The sequence below is a fragment of the Monodelphis domestica genome, chromosome 1 (assembly GCF_027887165.1).
Source record: "Monodelphis domestica isolate mMonDom1 chromosome 1, mMonDom1.pri, whole genome shotgun sequence".
NCBI classification, from domain to species: Eukaryota; Metazoa; Chordata; class Mammalia; order Didelphimorphia; family Didelphidae; genus Monodelphis; species Monodelphis domestica.
In genome coordinates this window covers 742,534,569-742,559,667 of record NC_077227.1, presented here as the reverse complement: position 1 = coordinate 742,559,667, position 25,099 = coordinate 742,534,569, and positions in this window count along the sequence as shown.

The following is a 25,099-nucleotide window of genomic DNA, read 5'->3' as shown; positions in this document are numbered from 1 at the left end:
TGCACTGAGGGGTAGTGCTTTACCTTGCAAGCATGGGATAGAGATAGAATTGGTACCCACGTCTCCCTGGCTTTGAAGATGGCTCTCCCTTTATCTAGGAGGCCACACAGCTACCAGGCTCCAGGTAGCACTGGAGAAATGCAAATTGAACCGAATTGAATGAAATCCTCTGCCAACATTGGTTTGGATGGAGACCTTCCAGTATGTTTATTTAAGAAGCAGGCATCTTACTAGACGGCATGCCTCCCTTTACAAAGCACCGCCATTCTTTGGCCAAGGCTCTCATCTCTACCGCTATCTTCTATCTGCTCCCTTGGGGCATAAAAAGCAGAATGTGGCATTCAGAGTTAGTGCAGCCTGGTGACCCAGTGAACTCTTTTCTTCCTAGATATTTAATACTCAAGGCTGGAAGACCACTAATGGTGCTGGCTGGAGCTGGGAGGGCCAAAGGTCAGCGGCTGTGGAATGTCCCCAGGACCACCACTTGCCCAGCACAGTTCTTGGAGAATGCCAAAGCTATGGGAAAGTAAAGCCTCCACCATTTGGGCCCTGTTATCTGAGCCAACATAAACAGAAGACCACAAATACTCTCATTTCCTCCCCAGATCCTGAGTGGCAAATGTTCCGAGCTCCAATACAAAGTGGGAGGTTCCCACCACACTTCTCCTTGATGGAAAAATTGGCTTCCAGTTGGCCTGCCTCCATCGCTGTAGGTGATCCCAATGGACCAGATTCTTTGAAAGGAATCACTGATAATGCCTTGCTTTGGGGTGATGTTTTGGAGTTTTGCAGAGGGATTGCAGACCTACTATTGCACTTCATTCAGGGCAACAAACTGACCCTGTGCCAGACCCTCTGCTATGGACCAAAAGGAGACAGTCTTCAACGTGTCTACAGTCTATTGTAAATCTCTCATCTCTTTTGTCTTCGCAGCAGTCCCATAAAGAACACAGAGAAGTGGCTGTTGCCCCAGTTTTACAGATGGGGAAACTAAGGCACTGAGAAGTTAAGTGACTGTTCCTTCTCACTCTCCTTTGCTGATGTTTCTAAGTCCTTGAAAATGGGTGCCCTACTGGGTCTGTATGCCAAAGAGATCATAAAAAGGGGGGAGGATCTACTTGTACAAACATATTTATAGCAGCTCTTTGTGGTGGCAAAGCACTGGAAACTGAGGGGAGGTCCATCCATTGGGGAATGGCTGAACAAATTGGGGTACGTGTTAGTGATGGAATACTATTGTTCTGTAAGAAGTGATAAGCCAGAGGATGTCAGAAAAAGCTGGAAAGATCTACAGAAGCTGATGCAGAGTGAAATAAGCAGAACCAGGAGAACATGGTACACAGTAACAGCAATATTGGATGATGATTATCTTTGGAAATTTGGCTACTCTCAGCAATGCATGATCTGGAACAATTCTGCCAGACTTAGGAAGACTTGGGAAGGCTCTCCACCTCCAGAGGAAGACCTGTTGGAGTCATCTTTCACATTAGTGGGTCCTTAGTTTTATTTGGGAGTGGAGGAGGTTACTTATGTATAAATATGCTCTTACAAAACTGACCAATATGGAAGTGGGTTTTGCATGACAACAAACAAATAATATTAATATAAAATAAAATAAAGAAAATGGGTGTCCTCCAAGGTTTCTCCTTTGTTCTCTTCTAAGAACTCCTAGGAAATGGCCATAATTGGCAAACTACATCACAGTATTTAATACAAGAAGTCTTAGCTTAAAGGACAATGTGGATCTGGCCTCAGATACTTCCTAGCTATGTGATCTTGGGCAAGTCACTTGACCCCCTTTGCCTGGCCCTTACCACTCTTCTTCCTAGGAACCAATACACAATTGATTCTAAGATAAAAGGTAAGGGTTTTTTAAAATCAAAAACAAATCCTACCTTTGGAATTTTCTAGGTTTGTGACTCTGGTCATGTCACTGAAGGTTCATGGGCCTCAGTTTCTTCATCTGTAAAATGAGTATAATATGCTATAGTAATAAAATGAACCTACCTTCTCACTGGGTTGTTATGAGAATTAAACTAGTTAATATAAATAAAGGACTTTATAAATCCTAAAATGCTGTGTAAATGTCAGTGATTGTGGTCATTGTTATTTTTGGCTATGAGAGACCAGGAATCCTTGAGCCTCTCGGTTATCACATCTGTCTGGCCAAACGCAGTCAAATTTCAGGGTTTGCTTTTGGGGGTGGGCGAATAGAAGGCCAGGTTAGACTTTGAGTTAAGCAGCTGATCTTAGTTGAAACTCACATTTCTCCTTCATTTGTGGGGAGACCCCAAACCAGAGCAGCTGCTGTCCCAGGCCAGACTTGTATGCTTTTTCATGTAAGCTCTTGCCATCGGTTCCTCATTTTAAAGATCATCTCCTTCAATGACACATGTAAAACCCAGTGGAACTGCTCATTGGCTAGAGGAGGTGGGTGGGAGGAGGGGAGGGAAAGAACATGATCCATGTAAAAATATTCTAAATTAATTGATTAAATAAAAATTTTCAAATAAAAAATTAAAGATTATCTCTTGCAAGCTTCTCATTTTACAGATGGGGAACCCAAGGCACAGAGAGATAGAATGTCTTTTCTAAGGTTCATGTTGTTTATCAGTAGCCTCACTGCAATATCATCCCAAGTTCTTTGACTCCAAATTTGGTGTCCTTTATACCATACCATGCAAACTGTCTATTGCCTTGCTCAGACCCCTTCATTTCCCACCTGGACTTGGCCAATGGCCTTGGCCCTTTGGTATATATCCATGAAGCTCTTCACAGGCTGCAAACATTGGAGCAAGCCTTCATCTTTTAACAGCTCATGAAAGGGAGAAAGGAGGCAGGAAGAAGAAGAAACAGAAGGCAGCTCTGCTGATCCTGGGGCTCTATAAATGATCCAGACCCCTTTTACTTGGGGTGAATCTTTGGCATGAATGCTTCAGTCATCCTGGTGTCCCTTACAAGATGGCGATTCTTCAACCTATTGTCCCTCACTTCCCTGCTTGGAAAACTAGCCTACACAGACCTTTCATCTCCCTTTTCCTCTCTGAAGTTATACGTCCAGTTCCTAGGCCACGTTTTCCCTTTCCATCATTTCCCTAGAGTTTCTGAGGGTAGAATTTGGCCTCTGATTCCCCGGGTCCCTTTGGCAAATGCAAGATGTGGCATCTTGGGAGAACAACTAGAAAACGAAGCCGATGGCCACCATAGCCAGAGGTTGTCTTCTACTGCCCTGAAGATTAATTCCACGGACCTCAGTGTTCACAACTTGAAAGAGGCAGACACTGTCTAGTGATAATCACTCATAAGTCTTGTGTTCAGATGCCTGGAAACTGAGTCCACGAGAGGGCGATGGGGGCTTTGTGTGAATTAGTGGGTAATTATAGGGATGAAAAAGGGGGAGTGGGAAAAAAGAAAAGAAAAGAGCATCAATAAAATGGTTGAAAATATAAATTAAAAAACAAAGCAATAAGTTCAGAAGGGACTCCAAACAAATGGGTAGTTTCATTATTGCCTTGTTTAAATTAATGTATACAAACCCTGTCCCTACCAATGACAAAACAGAACATCAGTTTCCTATGTAATCCTCTTTTTGTTCTTCTTTGTACATTATGACATTTGTGATTGCTAAATCTATAGTGAACCCGAATTCCCCTAAAGTGGGATGAGTAAAGGGTGGCCCCATTCTGTATGCCATCCATGCAGAAAGATGTGATGATGTCCAATTGGTGGAGAGAAGGCAGACCATGATATTACATATGTGTGTCTACGATTTACTAAATTGGTTCTAAGACTCTTCAGGAGCAACTGGACAACAAAGTGTGAGGAAGAAAAAGAGTGGAAGATGGCAGACATGCATGGGAAGCCAGCCCCCAAAGAATAGACTGTTCTGGGTGAGATGATTCTTAGTTGGAGCTGAAATCTCATCTTGCTCCCAGATGAAGAACTTGAAAACTTTTGAGGGTTAAAAAAAAGTCTATTCCAATCTCCATCACTTCTCTGACTTTGGTTTACTGTTTTGCTTGGACGAATGCATTGACTCTATTTATTATTTGGGGTGATCTTTTGTGTAAGCTGCTTTTGGCAGGAAGGAGCTAAACTGGTGAGGATAAATCAAGGATCGTTCTCTTGATGATAAGGGAGGAAGTTTCCTTCAGATTCCTAAAACATCATATTCTAGAGCAGAGATGAGAGGGGAGTAGAGGGAGGGAGAAAGGAGAAAAGAAGACAAGAGAGATGGAGAGAGACAGATGGGTATATTTCTAACAGGATATCCCTCTTGGAGGGAGAAGCCTGGAAAAAAGTAGAGCCAGGCTCCTGAAACTCTTTGGACCTGCATGCTCTTGTGCCCAGCTAGCATCCAGAGAAGAACCTTGGCTTGCCTCCTTTCTACAGAGGAGGGCCAGGACTCACATCATAATTATCTATGTCAGCTGGGTCTCTACATTTAGATAATCCATGTGCACATATGTAGCCTACAAAAATAAAAATATAATGGCTTTAAAAGAATTAACTCTTATCAAGCCCTTAGAAACATTATCAAGGCAGAGGGTGATATCAGGGTTTACCAGACATGCAGAACTGCCCCAAATGAGGAAGTATCTTAGAGAAGGGGGCTAATAGATTCTCCTTAAAAATGACATAAATGAGAAGTGGGGAGTCAGAGTGGATATAGTCCTAGACTTGGAGTCAGGAAAATCCAGGGTCAAATTTTATTTATCATGTAAATCTGGGGAAGCACCTCAGTTTTGTCAATCAGTCAAGAAGCATCGATCAGAGGCTTAGTATGTATGAATCCCTGGCTAAACATGAGAGATACGAAGAAGGGTAAAAGACATCCCTGGCTCTCAAATAGCTCCAGTTCTCATGGGGGAGATGGCATGGAAGCCACTAAGTACAAACCAAATAGAGACAGGATCAATGAGAAATAACAAAGGGAAGGTTTGTGGAGCAGCGGACTCCATGGATCACAGAGGATCATCATCCATGAAGATTAGACAGTTGGGTGGACAAACATTCATTAAGCACCTACTATGTGCTAAGTAGTGGGCTAAATGCTGGAGGTCAAAAGAAAGGCACAAGATGGTGTCTGACCTCAAGAATCTCATCTCATAGTCTAATGGGGAAATACCATGAAAACAACTATGACCAATCAAGATTGTGTGTGTGTGTGTGTGTGTAAGTCCAGTCATTTTCAGTTGTGCCCAGCTCTTTTTGACTCCATTTGGAGTTTTCTTGCCAAGATATTGGAGTTGTTGGCCATTTCCTTCTCCAATTCATTTTATAGAGGAACAAGCTGAGGGTTCAATGACTTGCCCAGAGTAACGCAGCTAGGAAGTGTCTGAGGCCAGATTTGAATTCAGGAAGATGAGACTTGCCAACTCCAAACTCATACTTAATCCACTGTGCCAACTAGCTGCCCCATGTGTGTATATATATTATATGAACACATATATACATATGTTCATACATACATGCATATATACAAACAAATATGTATACATGTATATAGATATGTACATATAATACACACATGTATTATATGTAAGATATACACACATATATAATCCTAGAGGTAATAGAGGACTTTAAATTGGATCCTAGAAGTGCCAGAGAACCACTGGAGTTTATTGCACAGGAGAGGGACATGATTACGCAGGAAAATTAATTTGACAGCTGAGTGGAGAATGGACTGGAGTGGAGAAAGACTTGAGGCCAGGAGTCTATTAGAATAGTTTAGTCACGAGGGAAAGAGGACCTATGCCAGGGAGGTGGCAGTGCCAGAGGAAAGAAGGTGGGGGTGTATCCAGGAGATATTCTAAAGGAAGAATTGACAAGCTTTGACATCAGATTGGGTAAGAGAGAATGAAGATTTTAGGATGCCAGCTCAAGGGTGAGGCATGAGGGTGCAAGCCCTGGTACCTGGGAAGTTGGCAGTGCCATTACCAGTAATGGGGAGATGAGGAAGAAGGGAGGAATGAGTAGAGGGTGGGTGGAGAGAAAGATAATGAGTTTCATTTTGAGCATATTGAATTTTCTAATTCATTCTGCAAACCTCTTCTGTCTCCTGGGTGAGTTCTTATTAACATACCAGGTTTAAGAGATCTGTGGATGGACAGTTTGAGATTTCCAGTAGGTAAATGGAGGCACGCCAGAAGCTTCTGTCACCTATAAAATGGAGTTGGACTAGATGGTCATTAAGGCGCTTCCTAGCTCCAATTGATCATTTGGGGTAAGATGTATCTGCCAAGGGGGACATCAGCAAGAGGACCCAGGCTAGATGCTCAGCCCCTCTGCTAAGGATCAGTGCTACAAGGGTGGCCCCTGGGACATTGCCTGGATTTTAAATATATATATCATAATTGCTACCTTTTGATTGTACATCTCCTGTACTTCAGAACCTTTCTTTCAACTACTCATCAGCTGTACTCATCAATAAATTTTTTTTTATTTTTTAAAATATATTTTATTTGATCATTTCCAAGCATTATTCGTTAAAGACATAGATCATTTTCTTTTCCTCCCCCCAACCCCCCATAGCCAACGTGTAAGTCCACTGGGCATTAGATGTTTTCTTGATTTGAACCCATTGCTTTGTTGATAGTATTTGCATTAGAGTGTTCATTTAGAGTCTCTAATAAAATTTTTAAAAGGAAAGAAAGCAAACTTTTGGCAAAAATCAGAGCATGTTGTATTCTACTGTCTCTGTGGCCCATCTCTTCGGTCACCGCGCTTCTTCTGAAAGCTCACAGAGATAGCAGGAAAATGTTCTATCTCCTTCCTCCAACTCATCCGTACACAAATTGGCTACCTCAGCATGGGATGCGAGGAAACATAAATTATGAATAAACCATCAGATTGGAGAGGTTAAACATTTTGTTCTAATATCAGATCATTTCCTTTGCTAATCAGGGCACAGCAAATGTTGCTTCTCATTTATACCAGCCATCTGGTCCTGGGGGAGATGGGTCATTCCTCAGGGCCTCAGGTCATTCTCTGACTATAAGTAACAGTTATGATTGTGCATTGGTATAAGGAGCTACCACACTGGGAGTTCCATACACCCAAGAAATCTTAGGTCTGTAGGGTGAAATGCACTTATCAAAACAGCTTCATTTTGCTCAGTCTGTAACTCATTGATAGATCGATTCTATGTTTATGCTATGATATTCTGATGGAGCTCATCAATGAAAGCCCTTCTTGAGCCACTGGATTAATTAATAAGCATTCACTCTGCACCTACTATGTGCCAAGCACTGCACTAGGTACTGGAGATAAGAGAGTAAAAATGAAACCATCCTTGCCCTTAAGGAGTTTATGTTTTTTTCAGAGGAGGAATCTTGTATCCATGTATACTCAGAGATACAAAATATATACCAGCTTGGTCACAATGCATCAGCCACAACTGTCATCTCTAAAATGGGCAGATTGGGCAAGTGAGGTGGCTCAGTGGATTGAGAGTCAGACCTAGAGATGGGAGATCCTAGATTCAAGTGTGGCCTCAGATACCTCCTAGCTGTGTGACCCTGGGCAAGTCACTTAACCCCCATTGCCTAGCCCTTCTCCCTTTCTGCCTTAGAACGAATACATAGAACTGATTCTAAAACAGAAGGTAAGGGTTTTTTAAATAAAATGAAATGGGCAGAGTAATATACTGCCTAGCTGCCAGAGTTCTTGCGAAAAGAGTAAATGGGGACTACAGTTACTGTTCAACATTTCAGCTGAATTTTAAAGGTTTCAGATTTTGGTAGGAAGGACATTTCTAGAGATGAGACGGTTACGAGCAAAAATACAGAGGCAGGAGGGTACGAGGTAGATTTAGGAAAGTAAACCATTGCGAGGGTTTGTGGAAGATGTGAGAGATAAGACTGGGAAGGAGCTAGATAACGGAAGATCTGAGATGACGGGTAAGGAATGAGGACTTATTTCAGTGACAATAGGGAGCCATTTTGGAACAAGAAACAGAATTGGAGAGTGGGAAGGGACCTCGGTGACCATCTAGCCCACTCAGACAGGAAACAAGATCGGGTCAATTAAGAAGATCAGCCTTGGCATAGGGGAGCAGAAGAATTATAACCAAAGAGACATGATCTGGGGAACCAGTTGTGGGTAAATAATAACTGTAAGCGTAATAATAACTGGTGTCTGACCCTTTCACTCTTGCGAAGGACTTCCCATATTTCTCTTTCAATCCTAAGAAATCAAGGCAAGAAGCACTTTCAAGTGGCCACTGTATGTAGGCATAAGGTTAAGTTATGGGGATGCCAAAGTAATACAAAAACAATGCCTACCTTCAAGGCTTCTTTGGTGAACACAAGATGAAAGCAACTATGTCCTGGCGGGCTTCAAAGAAGAGAAATTGAGGATCATCTTGGGAGAAGGCACTAGAATGAAGGGGAATCAGAAACTGCTTGTTATAGAAGGTAGGATTTTAGCTGAGATTTGAAGGAAATCCAAGAGGCCAAGAAGGGAAGAATTCTGTAGCAGTTATTACAAGCCTTATTATTCCTTTGATGAATGTGGAAATGAAAGCCTGGAGTGAAGTGACTAGGTGGCACAGTGAATAAAAGTGCAAGGATTGGAGTCAGGAAGACCTGAGTTCAAATCCAACTTTAGATACAAGCTGTATGACCCCAGGAAAGTCATTTAACTCTGCCTCAGTTTCCTTCTCTGTAAAATGAGCTGGAGAAGAAATGGCAAACCACTAGAGTATCTTCACCAAGAAAATCCCAAATGGGGTCCTGAAGAGTTGGACACAATTGAAATAATGGAACAACAAAAGCCCAGAGTAGTTGAATGACATGTCCAGGATGATCTGACTGGAAAAAATTAGTTTTGAACCCAGATCTTCTGAACTCCATGTCCTATACTCTATGTACTACACCAATTTGTGGTGGCAAGAGAAGTGGAATGAAAGTAGAAGAATGTAAGAGAGATGCAACACAGAGTATCAGGGCAAGAACCCTACATGGAGAGTCAGGAGAGTCCTGGGTTCAAACTCTGCCCTTCTATTGACTAGTTCTTTTCCTTAGAATCAAAGATTAAGAATCTAAAGGTATATATGGACTTATGGAAAGAAGTTTAAGAGGTTGGAGCACTCATTGGCATCCCTGGGGCCATGTTTGCATTCTGTCTCTGATCCACTATTTATTTCTTAAATGTTTTAAACCTATGCTGTTCTGACTTTGCCATGTGCAAAGGGGATAAAAATAAAATGTACTTATTGCTAAAACAAAAAAAAAAAAAAGAATCTAAAGGTATTTAAGAAGCCATCCTAGGTGTGAGAGATGTTCAGGGAGGGTTGTTAGCACCTCAGGTTTGAGGGTTTACCAAGCCCTTTGCAGGGCTGCCCATCCTCCTTTGGCATCCACCTTCCACACAACTCTAAGCTGAGGCTCCAAGAAGCTGCAGCATCCCAGTAAAACTAAACCAGATTAAGGGTAACCAATGGGCCTCAAACTTGTTAGTCATTTGGGGGAATATTTACCTCAAACATGAGATTTCCACCAATGGAATGAGCGGATGGGAATAATTTGTTCCCAAAGCCATGAAGGTGGCTGGCACAGGTGCTGCGATGAACTTAGAACTTGGTCAGACATGGACGATGCCAAGGTCCACTCCATTCACGGCCATCACCAATCAAGATGATTTTTGTCCTGCCACTGGACTTTGATGCCTCTAAAAGAGAGTGTGATGTTGAGGGCTTGATGCAGTTCTGCCTCACTTAAATCCAATTTACGTGCAAGTCAAAAGATGTCACCAGTGACACACTGGTCCTCTTGGAAAATGAAGACCAAACAAGAGGCCATTTAATTCAATTCCCTCATTTTACAGATGAGGAAGTGGAGCCCACCATCACACAGGTAGTCAGCATCAGAAATGGAATTCAAACTCATGCTCTCCATCCTTTAAGCTGGTGCCCTCATCACTGAACAACTCATCGGAAAGCCGTTTCAGCTCGATTTTCTCACTCGTCAAATGTGGATAATAATGCACACTTCACAAGACTATGTGCAAGGGTAAATCCAGACCACTTATACAATTCCCTTTGCAAACCTTAAAGCATCATACAAATGTGAATTATTATTAAGGACTTTCTGCCAGGATTTGGTGGCTGCTTAGACATTGGAAGGAAGGGAAAAGGAATGATTAATGGCTCTATAGTTTTGAGTTCCAATGACAAGGATCACTCATGATACCATCGACAGAAACAGGAGAGTTGGGAAGAGTGCTGATTTGTGGGAGGGGAGAGATGATGAGGCCAGTTGACTTTAACACATCCAGGTGGAAATGTCCACCAAGCCATTAAAATGAAAGTTAGGCAGAACTTCAGGGAAGAGGTTCAAACTGAGGATGTGTCGAAGTGGGGATAATGAAAGTGAGAATGAGAGTCATAAGTGCGGATTAGATTTCCAAGGGAAAATAGAGAAGAAAGAAGAAGTGTTTGAGGGTAAAGAGTGTTCCAGTTAAGGTGGCAGAAAAAGGACCAAGGAGTGGCCAAAGATGGACATCGTGAGGGAACCAAGAAGGAAGTTTTCAAGGGATAGGTCAATGGTGCCAAATGCTTCATAGAAGTCAAGGAGAAAGAATTGTGAAACAAATGGTCATTGGATTCAATGGTCATTTGACCAATGGTGACTTTGGAGAGAGCAATTACAGTTGAGTAATGGGACTGGAAGCCATTTTGCAGGGAAAATCTGAGTAGGTCTTTCTCTGGTTAGACTAGATCTCAAGTACTGTGCTCCATTCAAGGTACCATGTTTAGGAATATCAGTGATGTGAGAGAAAGAGGCATTGTGGGAAGTGGATGAGAGATGGATTCCAAGCCAGGCAGATGTAAGTTCAAGTCCTGACTCTGATCTAGCCTGAATTTGTGCACAGAGGCAAATTACTTAACCTCTCAATAGCCTTTGCAATTCTGCAAGGTTATATGTTTCAGAAAAGATGCTGACCTGAACTAGTAGAGGGAATCTCCTCATCTAGGAGTTCTTTGGACCAATGAAATCACAATTCTAGTCCTTATCTTCATCCTAATGGATATAGAGGAGTGAATCTAGGATAGAATGACTGTAATAGAGAGGAGACATGCAAACAATTGTAGATGTTTAGCTAGGAGAAACACAAATTTAAGTGATGTGGGAAAAGGGAAATATAACCTCTGCCCATGAGTATTTAAGGGAATGTGTGACTCTGGACAAGTCACTTTAAACTGTTTGCCTCAGTTTCCTCATCTGTCAAGTGGTCTGGAGAAGGAAGTGGAAAACTACTCCAATGTCTTTGGCAAGAAAACCCCAAATGGGGTCACAAAGGATTGGAAACAACTGAAAAAAGACTGAATATAAAAGGGGATCGGGCTTATATAACTTGGCCCTAAGAGGCTAAACTAGGAACCCTGGGTAGGACTTACAGAAAGATTTTATTTCAATATCTCTAAGTTAAAAGGTGATGCCTTGGGAGGTGGTTGGGGCCCCTGCCCTGGAAGTCTTCCAGCAAGCCCTGAACAGATGCTCACTTAATTGGCTAGAAAGGGCTGCTTTTTCAGCTCAAGGTTGGACTAAATGATGGACTCTGAGATTTTGTATTTGAAGTTTCAAGGGGAAAAAGTGCATTTTGTAAGAAATGTAGGAAGGTAATTCAAAAAGAGGAAATCCAAAATATTTTGAGTAACTGGAATGTTCAAAATGAAAGACACCCTAAAAAGTCACCAGTATCATTCTGGAACTCTGGATAGACTGGTAGTAGCAAGAATGCCGTTGGATTTGAGGTCACAAAGACCTGGGTTCAAATCCTGTCTCTAAAACTTTTTTCTATGGGGATAGAGAGGAAAGCCTTTTCTTTTTCTGGGCATTAGTAACAGGTGGGAAGTCCTTTCTCCTATATTTTGCCTTTCTTGAGAATAGAACTTGGGTGAGGTCAGTCTAAAGACAGAGAAAATCATCTGTCTCACTAACCCTAAGGATGCCAACAGACTGGCATTCCGGAAAGCTTCTACTCATCTCTCCTAAAATACAGTTAATTGCTTCCAAGGTCAATGGATGAGCATTTGAGAAGCTCAGGTGACCATGTGTTTTTTGTATCCTCTGGGAATCTGTGAAAAATGGTGAGAAGCCTACTTGTCTGCACCAAAGGAAGCTTTGTCATTCTTTGGCTTGTAATTGTAAAGGAAATAAGACTTTTTATTGACTTGTACCCAAAATTGGAGGCAGCTAAGTGTCTCAATAGAAAGAATGCTTGGCCTAGAGTCAGGAAGATCTGAGTTCAAATCTAACCTCAGATGATCACTAGCTATTTGACCCTGGGCAAGTCACTTAACCTCTGTTTGCCTTCATCTACTAAAAAAGGAAATGGCAAACCATTCCAGTATCCTTGCCAAGAAAACTCCATTGACAGTATGTTCCACCGAGTCATGAAGAATTGGACATAACTGAATGACAGAACACCACCATTGGAATTATAAATTTAAAACATTGGATTTTTATTTATTCATCCATTCGAAGCAGCAAAATGTACCTGGGGTCAGGAAGACTTTAGTTCAAAACTGACCTTAGAAACTTAAGAGCTATGTCACTTGGACAATTCATTTAACTTATTCAGTCTCAGTTTCCTCACTTGTAAAATAAGAAAAATAATTACACAAACTTCAGAAATTTATTACAAGCATCGAATGAGATTTACTTTTTATTAATATTTTATTTTCCCCCTAATTGATATAAAAATGTTTTTTGACAGTCATTATTTTAAAATTTTACTTTTAAAATTTAAATATTTTCCCATGTTTCCATGATTCATTTTCTTTCCCTCCTCTCTTCCCTCCCAGAGCCAACAAGCAATTCCACTGGGTTGTACAAATTTTAACATTCATTATGTTAAAGTTTTGGGTTCCAGATTCTCTCCCTTCTTCTGACTTTCCCTCCCTCCCTGAAATAGGAAGCAATCTCATCTAGATTGGGATTTATATATGTGTATGTATGTATATATATAACTGCTTCTTAAAGCTAGAAACACTATATACATAATAATCTGTAGCTATTGCCACTGCCATAGTGCTTTCAGGAGTGACATGGATTTAGTACTATTACCTACAATAACTGCAAATATACTTGAAATACTTTTTGAATGGTTTCTTAAAAAAAGAAAATAGTGCTTTAAGGCTTGCAAAGAGCTTTATGTATTTTATCTCATTGGATTTTCACAATAACCCCTGGAAGAAGGCACTATTTTTGTGCCCATTTTACAAAGACAGTTAAATTCTTTGGCCAGGACTACAGAATTAACAAATTTCTGAGGCAGAATTTGAATTCGGTTCTTTCTGATTTCTAGTCCAGTGCTCTCCCCACTGGGTCACATACCAACTATTATTTCAGTTCTAGATGGGGAAATTTCTCAGACTAGTTGAGCTGTATCCAAACCCAAGATAAGGGAATGACTCCAGAGAGAGAAGAAAGGAGGGATTTAAGAGGTTCAGTGAAGGGGAAGGTGATGAGATTTGGTGGTCGCCACAATATGGAGGGAAGGGCAATGATCCGTTGGAATAACCCCGAGGTTTGTTCCGTTTCACCATCTGGGTTATCTTTTACTAGTTTCCCTGAGATTCAGGAAGCAGGGGGCAGGGTGGGAGAAACCCAAGCAATTACAGGTGTTTTACTCACCCTGAAATCAGATCGCTTTAAAAAGGGCCTCCTCACTCCTCACTAAATGGATCCAAGCCTCAGCCTTCAGTTACTTCCTGCCTGGGAGGGTCATGCAATCCATCTCCATAACATGGGTGGGAGAAAGCCAAGAGCAAAGGGGGAGCAGTTCTCTGTAGGGGTCTGGGGGGTGCTTGGGGCTCCTGGGGTCTTTTCCAGATTACTTGCTCCCCCTTCCCTCCCCACCTCCCTCTCCATCCCTCTTTCTCTTTTCCATGAGTTTTCTCGAGCTGTCCCTCAGCTCTCATAGGGCAGGATTAGAGGAGGTAACATAAAACCCAGGGCAGGAGACCAAGGTTGTTAGCATCCAAACTACCGAGTGTAAACCCAGGTTTGTGAGCCTCAGAGGCTTCTTAAACTGGAAGGATCGCGTCAGCTTAGACCATGCCCCTAGCCTGGGGAGGCTTAAAGACTGATTAATGGCCTCCTGATGGGGCTGGCCCCAGTTATCATGAAGTCTCAGGTTCTACTGCCAGAGCTATTTAAAAAAAAATGAAAACCAAAAAGAATCAAAGTCCCAAACCGAATGTGGCTACCTCAGGGTCTTACCCAGACCTAGGGCTCCTTTGGGTGGTGAATGGCCCGAGTGGTACCATGAGAAATGGAGATTAGAACCTATGATCCAAGACTTGTAGTTTGAAAGTATCATCCTCTTGTCTAATTCCCTCATTTTACTGAAAAGGAAACTGAGGCCCAGAAGTTAACAAGGATGAATAATAACAAGAAGATAACAAGGAAGTTAACAAGAGATCTGTGTTCTTGGCTTAGTCATCCTCTGACAATGTGGCCACTGGCTCATTCCTGGGGCTTCTGGAGCCCCCCCCCTTCATCCCAATCATAAACCAGGCTTACTCTGAACTAGTCAGGGAGCAATAAAGGATTTTGGAAACTTCAAGAATTCCAATCCATTAAAAAGAAAAATCCAACAACAAACCTTCTGACCTTTAAAGAAGTTCCAAGTTTTTAGAGAGGACAAACATGGTGGCAAGGGAGGTAAACATCACCTCTACCTCCTATAAGGAATTCCCAAAATGCCAATAATCCAAAGGATCCCAGATGCCATGGGGCTTAGTAGAAGTCATCGGTAGAGAGAGCCCAAGACTCTCCTCTTCCCCAGCCCTGCCATGTATCACACGTATGTTAATGGACACTCAAAGGCTGAGAAGAAAAGACTTCCCCTCTCCAGTCCCAGCCCCCATGGCCCAGGTCCCACCAGATGCTGGAAGATCCCTCTTGTGCACTGACTCCTTCACACATATTCCTACCCTTGACTGATGCAGCCCAGAGTCTGGCTCCATTCTGATGCTCTACCTCTACTGGTTATGAAACCACTGATGAGACATTGTTCCCAAAGGCCTCCCACACCTTACAATTTGTCCCAGATCTTTTTCCCTCCACACTCCAGGCTCATCATCTTCAGTTGGACTCCCAGCTCTAACCCACCCTCTACTTAGCTGACAAAGGGAATTGCCCAAGTCACCTTGATAGTCAGTAAACTCTAGTGTTTCCCCTCTAACTTCCAGGATCCAATCCAACACCCACTATTTGGCATTTCAAGTTCTTTGGATCCTCATTCCTTCCTTCCTCTCCAGTCTAGTACTTTAGCCCCATCCACAAACTCTATGATGCAGTGACCATGTTCTCCCACAGACACGCCATCCCATGATGCCATTCCTTTGAAGTGGTCATCCCCTCATCTGGAATGCTCTCCCTCCTCCCCTCTCACCTCCCTCAAGACTCAGCTCAAATTCTGCCTCCTTTCTTTCCAGAAGAGTCCTCTACCCTTTTCTCCCATCCCTCTGAGATGACCTTCCATGTTTGTTTGTTTGTTTTTTCTTGGAATGTCATGGAATGGATACTAAGTATTGGTCCCAAGGCAGAAGAGCAGGAAGGGCTAGGCAATGGAAATGAAGTGACTTGCCCAAGGTCCCACAGCTAAGATACTGGAATAGTTAGCTTTTACTTTCTCTACAACAGGCTGAATGGGCTTGCCTAGGGTCTCACAGCAGTCAGATTTGAACTCAAGTCTTCCTGAGTCCAGGCCAGCTGCTCTATCCACTGTGCTGCCTGGCTGCCCCTAAATATGTGTCTGCTGACCCTGATAGTGTGACCTGGGGATTTCCAGGCTTTTCCCATTACCCCACCCTGAATCCTCCTATATGTCTGTCTGTTCCAAACAGAATTGAGTCTCTTCAGAGCTCTGTTGTATGACTTGTTTTTTTTTTTCTTTATCCTCAGCATTTAGCAAACTAGTTGGCACTTGGGAAGCACTTAATAAATGATTTTTCATTCCATTCCATCTCATGAATATAGGTGTTTGTCTCAATGGTAGATAGTGTTACCCCTCCATACTTGTCTACCCTATGGAACCCTCCTTTCACATCAGGCAGGTAGAGGCAAAGTGGGCCTGGAGTCAGAGAGATCTGAATTCAAATCCAGCCTAGGTTACTTCTAGTATCTAGTGATGCAACCCAGGGCAGGTCACTTAATCTCTCTCTTAGATTCCTCAACAATAAAATGGGATAATAATAGCACCTTCCTCCCAGAGTTCTTTTGAGCAATAAATGGTAGAATATTCATAAAGTACATAGCACAGACCCTCAGCCTTGCCCTCATGTCATGGGAATAGATTTCAGCTTAATATTTTCTTTGCTGAAGACTTGCACCTGGGTCCTTGGAGAGTTTCCCCCTTCTGTTCCCATGACCATTCTGTCATTCAGATCAATGAGGAAATGGAATTCAACATATGAACCTCACCTTTGGGGACACTTCTGCCATAGAAACTGAATTATAGGGGGCAGCTGGGTGGCTCAGTGGATTGAGAGCCAGAGCCAGAGACAGGAGGTCCTGGCTTCAAATATGACCTCAGATACTTTCTAGCTGTGTGACTCTAGGCAAGTCATTTAACCCCCATTGCCTAGTTCTTACCACTCTTCTGCCTTAGAAACAAAACAGAATAGTATACATGTCAGACCTTTGGGAAGGGAGAGGCTTTAAAACCAAGCAAGACTTAGAAAGACTCACAAAAAGTAAAATAAATAATCTGGAATACATCAAATTAAAAAGGTTTTGTACAAACAAAACCAATGTAACTAAAATCAGAAGGGAAGCAACAAATTGGGAAACAATCTTCATAAAAACCTCTGACAAAGGTTTAATTACTCAAATCTATAAAGAGCTAAATCGATTGTACAAAAAATCAAGCCATTCTCCAATTGACAAATGGGCAAGGGACATGAACAGGCAGTTCTCAGCCAAAGAAATCAAAACTATTAATAAGCACATGAAGAAGTGTTCTAAATCTCTTATAATCAGAGAGATGCAAATCAAAACAACTCTGAGGTATCACCTCACACCTAGCAGATTGGCCAACATGACAGCAAAGGAAAGTAATGAATGCTGGAGGGGATGTGGCAAAGTGGAGACATTAATTCATTGCTGGTGGAGTTGTGAATTGATCCAGCCATTCTGGAGGGCAATTTGGAACTATGCCCAAAGGGCGACAAAAGAATATCTACCCTTTGATCCAGCCATAGCACTCCTGGGTCTGTACCCCAAAGAGATAATGGACACAAAGACTTGTACAAAAATATTCATAGCTGCGCTCTTTGTGGTGGCCCAAAACTGGAAAACGAGGGGATGCCCATCAATTGGGGAATGGCTGAACAAATTGTGGTATCTGTTGGTGATGATGGAATGCTATTGTGCTAAAAGGAATAATAAAGTGGAGGAATTCCATGGAGACTGGAACAACCTCCAGGAAGTGATGCAGAGCGAAAGGAGCAGAACCAGGAGAACATTGTACACAGAGACTGATACACTGTGGTACAATCAAAGGTAATGGACTTCTCCATTAAGGACAATGCAATGCCTCTGAACAATCTGCAGGGATCTAAAAAACACTATCCACAAGCAGAGGATAAACTATGGGAGTAAAAACACTGAAGAAATGCAACTGCTTGAATATAGGGGGGAAGGGGATATGACTGAGGAGAGACTCTGAATGAACACTCTAATGCAAATACCAACAACATGGAAATGGGTTGAACCAAAAACACATGTGATACCCAGTGGAATCATGTGTCGGCTATGGGAGAGGTGGTGGGAAGGGGGGGGAGGAAAAGAAAATGATCTTTGTTTCCAATGAATAATGTTTGGAAATGACCAAATAAAATAATGTTTAAAGTGAAAAAAATAATAATAAAATAAAATCACCTGCTAGAAAAAAAAGAAACAATACATAGTATTGATTTTAAGATGGAAGGTAAAGGTTTAAAAGGGAAAGAAAGAAAGAAAGAAAGAAAGAAAGAAAGAAAGAAAGAAAGAAAGAAAGAAAGAAAGAAAGAAAGAAAGAAAGAAAGAAAGAAAGAAAGAAAGAAAGAAAGAAAGAAAGAAAGAAAGAAAGAAGAAAGAAAGAAAGAAAGAAAGAAAGAAAGAAAGAAAGAGAAAGAAAAAGAAAGAAAGAAAAAAAGAAAGAAAGAAAGAAAGAAAGAAAAAAAGAAAGAAAGAAAGAAAAAGAAAGAAAGAAAGAAAGAAAGAAAGAAAGAAAGAAAGAAAGAAAAAGAAAGAAAGAAAGAAAGAAAGAAAGAAAGAAAGAAAGAAAGAAAGAAAGAAAGAAAGAAAGAAAGAAAGAAAGAAAGAAAGAAAAAGAAAGAAAGAAAGAAAGAAAGAAAGAAAGAAAGAAAGAAAGAAAGAAAGAAAGAAAGAAAGAAAGAAAGAAAGAAAGAAAGAAAGAAAGAAAGAAAGAAAGAAAGAAAGAAAGAAAAAGAAAGAAGCGAGGGAGGGAGGGAGGAAGGAAGGAAGGAAGGAAGGAAGGAAGGAAGGAAGGAAGGAAGGAAGGAAGGAAGGAAGGAAGGAAGGAAGGAAGGAAGGAAGGAACTAAATAATACTCTTATTCCTTGGGTATGAGCCAGGCACCCTTTACAAAGTGACTTAAGTAGAATCACTAAACCTCAAAAGATGAGGACCTCAGAGCATAGATTCTCCAGGTTGGAAAGGGAACTCAGGCCCTAGATAGTCAGAGCTGGGAGGGAACTTTGAGCAGACTCTGGCATGGGTGCTTTATTTGGGACTTGGGGTAGATTTCAGAGGACTCTTCCATATTAGGTGGGAGAGAAATCACATCTTTATTTTCACTCACTTCAAGTAGAAATTTAACATTTCCTTGAAGTACTTAAGAAGGGGAAATGGGGCAGCCCAGTGGATCATCAGACTCAGAGTCATAAAGACTCATCTGAGTTCAAATCTGACTTCAGACACTTCCTAGCTGTGTGAGCAGTCGCTTCAGCCTGTTTGCCTCAGTTTCCTCAGCTGGAGCAGGAAAATGGCAAACCGATGCAGTATTTTTGCCAGGAAAACCTCCAACAGGGTCATGAAGAGTTGGGCATAACTGAACAACGCAACGCTTAAGAAGGGGTCCATCAGTCAGACTGCCAAAGGGACTCCAGAAGGATGTACACACGGCCAAGAATTCCTGGACTACAGAAAGAATGGGAGAGCTGCGAGGGGCCTTGGGAAATGGTATGTCAGATCTTGGAGGGATCTTAGAAGGGACTCACCGGTCTTTCTTTTCTGCTTTTGCGTTTGTATCCCCAGCACTTAGCAGAATGCTCAGCACTTAAAAATCCTTGTTTCCTTCCTTTCTTAGGGAGCCTAGAAAAAGGAATGTCTGTGTTAGGGAGGATCTGAGTGCAGAAAAAGCAGAGGTGAGAGGGAACTTAGAACCTAGAGTGTCAGAGTGGGGAGGATCCACAGAAACCCCCTGAGAGTCCAACTCTCTTAGTTTACCCAGGAGGAAACTGAGATACAATGAGAAATCTCTTGCCCAAAGTCACACAGCAGCAGAGGTCCACTTGAGCAAGGATTTAGCCAAAGGAAGCCCAGCAACAGGAATGTGTCCACCCTGATCTTGCCTGTCGCTAGAGCTCCCAACATCCCAGGAGGAAGTTTGGTTCTCTTCCTTCCAGAGAGGAGGAATGTGAAGCTGGGGATGGGGGAGACATGAAAACCAGCCGAAGCCAGAAATTCCCTTCTCCCCTTCCAGGCTGGCACCCAGGGCTCCCTCCCTCACAGAGAAGGCTGGACTGAATAACTGAACTGGGCTTCTGTTCGGACTTTTCTCTCCCAATAAGAACGATGACTACATCCCAGTTTTTGCTTTGCGAAGTCCTTTAGGAACATTATGTCACCAGATCCTCACATGGGTCACTTGAGTTGAATCCTACAAGTTTGTGACCCAGAGTTTATAGGAGGGAATCAAAGCAGAAGGAAGGGAAACGATTTTCCCATGAAGTGGCAGAAGCTGGATCTGGCCTTGGGACTTCTTTCTTCCTTGGGTCCAGGAACGTTCTTCTCTATCATAGAATCTGTCATGCCTAGCACAGTGCCTGGCACATTGTGGGCACCTAATAAATGATTCTTTTTTTAACCCTCATCTTCCATCTTAGAATTAATACTGTGTATTGGTTCCAAGGCAGAAGAGCAGTAAGGGGAAGGCAATGGGGGTGAAGTGATTTTCCCAGGGTCATACAGCTAGAAAGTGTCTGAGGTCAAATTTGAACCCAGGACCTCCCATATCTAGGCCTGGCTGTCAATCCATTGAGCCACCCCATTGTCCCCTAATAAATGTTTCTTGACTGATTCATTGATATAACAGTCCAGACACTTAAAAGTACCCAATGGAAGTTTCCAGTGACTACTGGGGTACTGGAAACCTTAAGGAAATTTTAAGATACTCATCAACATCTCAACACCTCTTAACACACACATGTGGAAGAAGACACAGGACCAATGACCACTTCCTTTCCTACTTCAATTGGTCTCACTCTTACATCCTGTCTCCCCACAGGTTCAATCTCACCATTGAGTATAGTCTGCGTGGATCAAAGATCTGCCTGCCATCTGCCTATTATTTGGCTCCTTAAAACACACAGTCAGTCAACAAGCATTTCTTAAGAATATTCTAAGTAGAGGGAGCTAAGTAAAAATCAATAGAGTACCAGGCCTTGAGAGAGGAGATCCTGGATTCAAATCTAACCTCAGACACTTTCTAGCTATATAACCTGGGCAAGGCACTTAAGGTAACATTTTTTTAATTAAAAATATTTTCCATGGTTATATGATTGATGATCTTTCCCTCCCCTCTTTCTTTCCTCCCCCTTCCCAAAGCTGACAAGCAATTCCACCAGGTTATCCATGTATCATTGTTCAAAAGCTATTTCCATGTTATTCATATTTGCAGTAGAGTGATCTTTTAAAGCCAAAGCCCCAATCCTATCCCCATCAAACCATGTGATCAATCCTATGTTTTTCTTGTGTGTTTCTGTTCCCACAGTTCTTCCTCTGGATGTGGATAACCTTCTTTCTCATAAGTCCCTCAGAATTGTCCTGGATCATTGCATTGCTGGTAGTACAGAAGTCCATTACATTTGATTGTGCCACAGTGTATCCGTCTCTGTGTACCATGTTCTCCTGGTTCTGCTCCTTTCACTCTGCATCACTTCCTGGAGGTCGTTCCAGTCTCCATGGAACTTCTCCACTTTATTATTCCTTTGAGCACAAGAGTATTCCATCACCAACAGATAGCACAATGTGTTCAGCCATTCCCCAATGGAAGGGCAGCCCCTCATTTTCCATTTTTTGCCACCACAAAGAGTGCAGCTACGAATATTCTTGTACAAGTCTTTTTCCTTATTATCTCTTTGGGGTACAAGCCCAGCAGTAGTATGTCTGAGGATATAGAAAAAGGCAAAAAACAGTCCTTGATTTCAAGGATATCCATTCTGATGGGGTGAGGGAAGAACATGTAACCATTCAGGGTCACACTCTGGGAGGGTCTATTTGGATGCCCACTTTTGCTTTCTCTGTTTCTACAATCCTGCAGAGTTGGATAGACTCAGGAATGTTTCACAACAGATAGCCAGCACCTTCTACTCATGATGCAGCTGCAAGAATGATGAATTAGAGGAGTCAGAGATCGTGAGTTCTGATCCAAGCCCTGATACTTTTTAACCTGTGAGACCTCAGGCAAGTCGCCAACTTTGACCCTAGCCTTGGATGAGCTCATGTCTCCAGGCTCACTACTTAGCATCTTCCACCATATTCCCTTCATGAGATCCATGAAGAAAAACGACAAAAGGAATCCAGGTTTGGGTGGTGGGGAGCCTCACCAAGGTATCTAATCAGAATCTGCTTATGGAACAAAACAGAATGTCCCTCTCCATCCTCTTCCATTGTTCTAAGAGCAGCTCTCATTTGTACTGTGCTCTGAGGTTTGCAATGAGCTTGACAAATGTCATCATATTTGAGCCTCACAACTGCCCTGGGAGGTGGAGCTGTCATGCAAAGCTGCCTTGACCCACTGTATAATAAGGGGGTTGGACCTAATGGCCTCTGAGGTCCCCTTCAGCTCTAAAACTCCTATTATGCTATGGGGCCTTTTACCAAAGGGGTCTCTCAGGACTACTTCCAAAGCGCTGGTTTTGTCCAACAAAAAATCATCATTTTCCAACATTGAGATTCCAGGGGATTCCATTGGATAGGATGAAGGTGGTTCAGCAGATAGAATGCTAGACCTACATTCAAATCCTACCAAAGACATTTACCAGCCATATAATTCTAGGCAAGCCTCTGCTTCCGTTTCCTAAATGGTAAGATGGGAATAATAACAGCACCTATATCCTAGTGTTGTCAGGAAGAACAAATAAGATAATGTATATAGAGAACCTTGCAAACACTGAAGCATCATATAAATGCTAGCTCTGGCGGTGATGATAATCTCTGACCTCCCATGACTCTGGGAAGCTTCTCTGAAGTAACTAGTCAAACAGCTAGGCAGAAAATCAAGTTAGACCACTGGAGAATGTTTATTTTGCAGAGGACGTACACAACTTTGAAATAAGTGAGTTTCTTTTCAGGTCAATTAAACCCATGTTCAATAGAATCACACTAGAGAGATGACTTATTGATTGTATCCTTAGTTCACTTGGAGAGGGGCTTTCTTGCTTGAACTTGGCTCAAAATTATTTGGGGCCTGAAGTGTCTAAAGCATTCTATCTTTTCCACTGCCTCTCCATCTTCCCCACATGGCACACACAGGAATTGAAAGGCCTCTGCTGGAGACTCTTCATATCTGATGTGGCAAGTCCAAGGGGAGCCTGATTCAGAGGACCAAAGGAGACCTCCATCAAGCATCCATGGACAAAAGTCTTGATAGCTTTATATGTAGTAATAAGCAATAAATTAGAAAACTATAGCAAACAAGGGGGTTGGACTAGATGAGCTCTGGGCTCCCTTTAGCTCTAGCTAAATCCATTATCCAATGACCTCATTTGTTCTACAACATGGTACAGTAGGAAAAAAAAAAAACTACATTAGTAGTCCAAGAGCTTGGGTTCAAATTCCATATCTTTTGCTTACTCAATAGTGTGATAGTGTGCAAACTACTACCTTTCTGGGCATCCTTTTCTCCATTTGTAAACGGAGGGACTTGGACCAGATCACCTCTTTATAACTAAATGACTTGTGAATAATGATTTCCATCTCTCTCTCTCTCTCTCTCTCTCTCTCTCTCTCTCTCTCTCTCTCTCTCTCTCTCTCTCTCTCTTTCTCTCTCTCTCTCTCCTTCTCTCTCTCTCTTTCTCTCTCTCTCTCTCTCTCTCTCTCTCTCTCTCTCTCTCTCTCTCTCTCTCTCTCTCCATCTATCTATCTAACTGATGTTTATCCCTATAAACACCTAATTCTTAAAAAAATTATACATCATAGTGGATAGCTAGATGGCTCACTGGATTGGTAGCCAGGCCTAGAGATAGGAGGTTCTGGGTTCAAATATGGCCTGGGGAGGGTCAGAATCAAGATGGTAGCTTATAAGCAGTGGAAGTCTAATCCTCTGTGACTATCCTTCCACACCAATGTAAAGAAAGTGCTTCAAAGAGAACAGAAATCCAAACCCAACAACAGGATGGAGCCACAGGATATGGAGAAAGTTGAATTCTAGAGTTTAGAGGAAGGATCCAAAGTCCCTCTCCATACTACTGAATTGAGACCTGTGGTAGGGCTCAGGCTGGCAGTGGAATCTCAGGGCAAGGGCTGCAACCTCAAAGGAGTACTTTGGTGCCACCACGTAAAGCTCAGGGATCTGACCATAGCTGGCAGAGAGGAGTGTTGGCTGGTTATTCTATTCAGTCCCCACATCTTCATCTTCAGCCTTTGAAAGCAACTGTAGACGATCTGGCCTCAGGGCAGATTACCTCAGCAGGTCAGCTCAACCTATCTAATCCAGTATACCAGCAGAGCAAAGAAGCCCCTTCAGGGCAGAAAAACTCAAACTCACAGATCCAGCAAACAAACAGAGAAGCAAGTGTATAGCCAGCCCACAGGCAGGAGGAAGGAAGAAAAAATATGAGTAAACAACAGGAAAAAAATGGAAATTACAATTGAAAGCTTCTATTCAGATAAAGAACAAAAAAATGAAACAGAGGAGGAATAAGAAACATCAAGCAAAATCTCAAAAACTCCAGCAAATTGGACTCTGGCTCCAGAAGAGCTCAAAAAAGAATTCAAAAAAACAAATAAGACAGGTTGAAGGAAATTGGGGAAAGGTTTTAAAAAGCAAAATAGGTCATCTGTAAACAGAGGCACATGGACTAAAACAAGAAAACAGTGTCAGAAAAGCCAGAATTGACCAGTTTGAAAATGAGATAAAAAAAATTAAAAGATGAAAAGAAGGATTTACAAAGAAAAATAGAGCAAAAGCAAAAGGAGGATCAACAAATTATGGATGAAATTCAGTCTTTAAAAATTAGAACCGAACAATTAGAAGTTAATGACTTCACAAAGTATCAAGAATCTATAAAACCAAATAAAAAGAATGAAACAATAGTACTATGAAACACCCTGTCAAAAAAAACTGTCCTAGAAAATAGATCCAGGAGAGACAATTTAAGAATTATTAGACTACCCAAAGGCCATAACCAAAAAAAAATTCTAGACATCATACTATAGGAAATTATCCAAGAAGACTGCCATGATAACCTTGAACAAGAGGGTAAAAGAGAGATTAAAAGAATTCACAGATCATCTCCTGCATTAAATCCCCAAATGACAACTCCCAGGAATATCATAGCTAAGTTCAAGAGCTCCCAGACCACGGAGAAAATACTACAAGAAGCTAGAAAGAAACAATTCAGATATCATGGAGCCCCAGTCAGGATCACACAGGACCTGACCACCTCCACATTGAAGGATCAGAAGGCTTGGAATATGATAATTTGAAAGGCAAAGGAACTGGGTCTATAACCAAGAATCAACTGCCTAGCAAATCTGATTATACTCTTTCAGGGGAAAGTATGGTCATTTAATAAAAATAGAAGACTTCCAAGCATTTCTAAAGAAAAGACCAGATTTATACAGAAAAT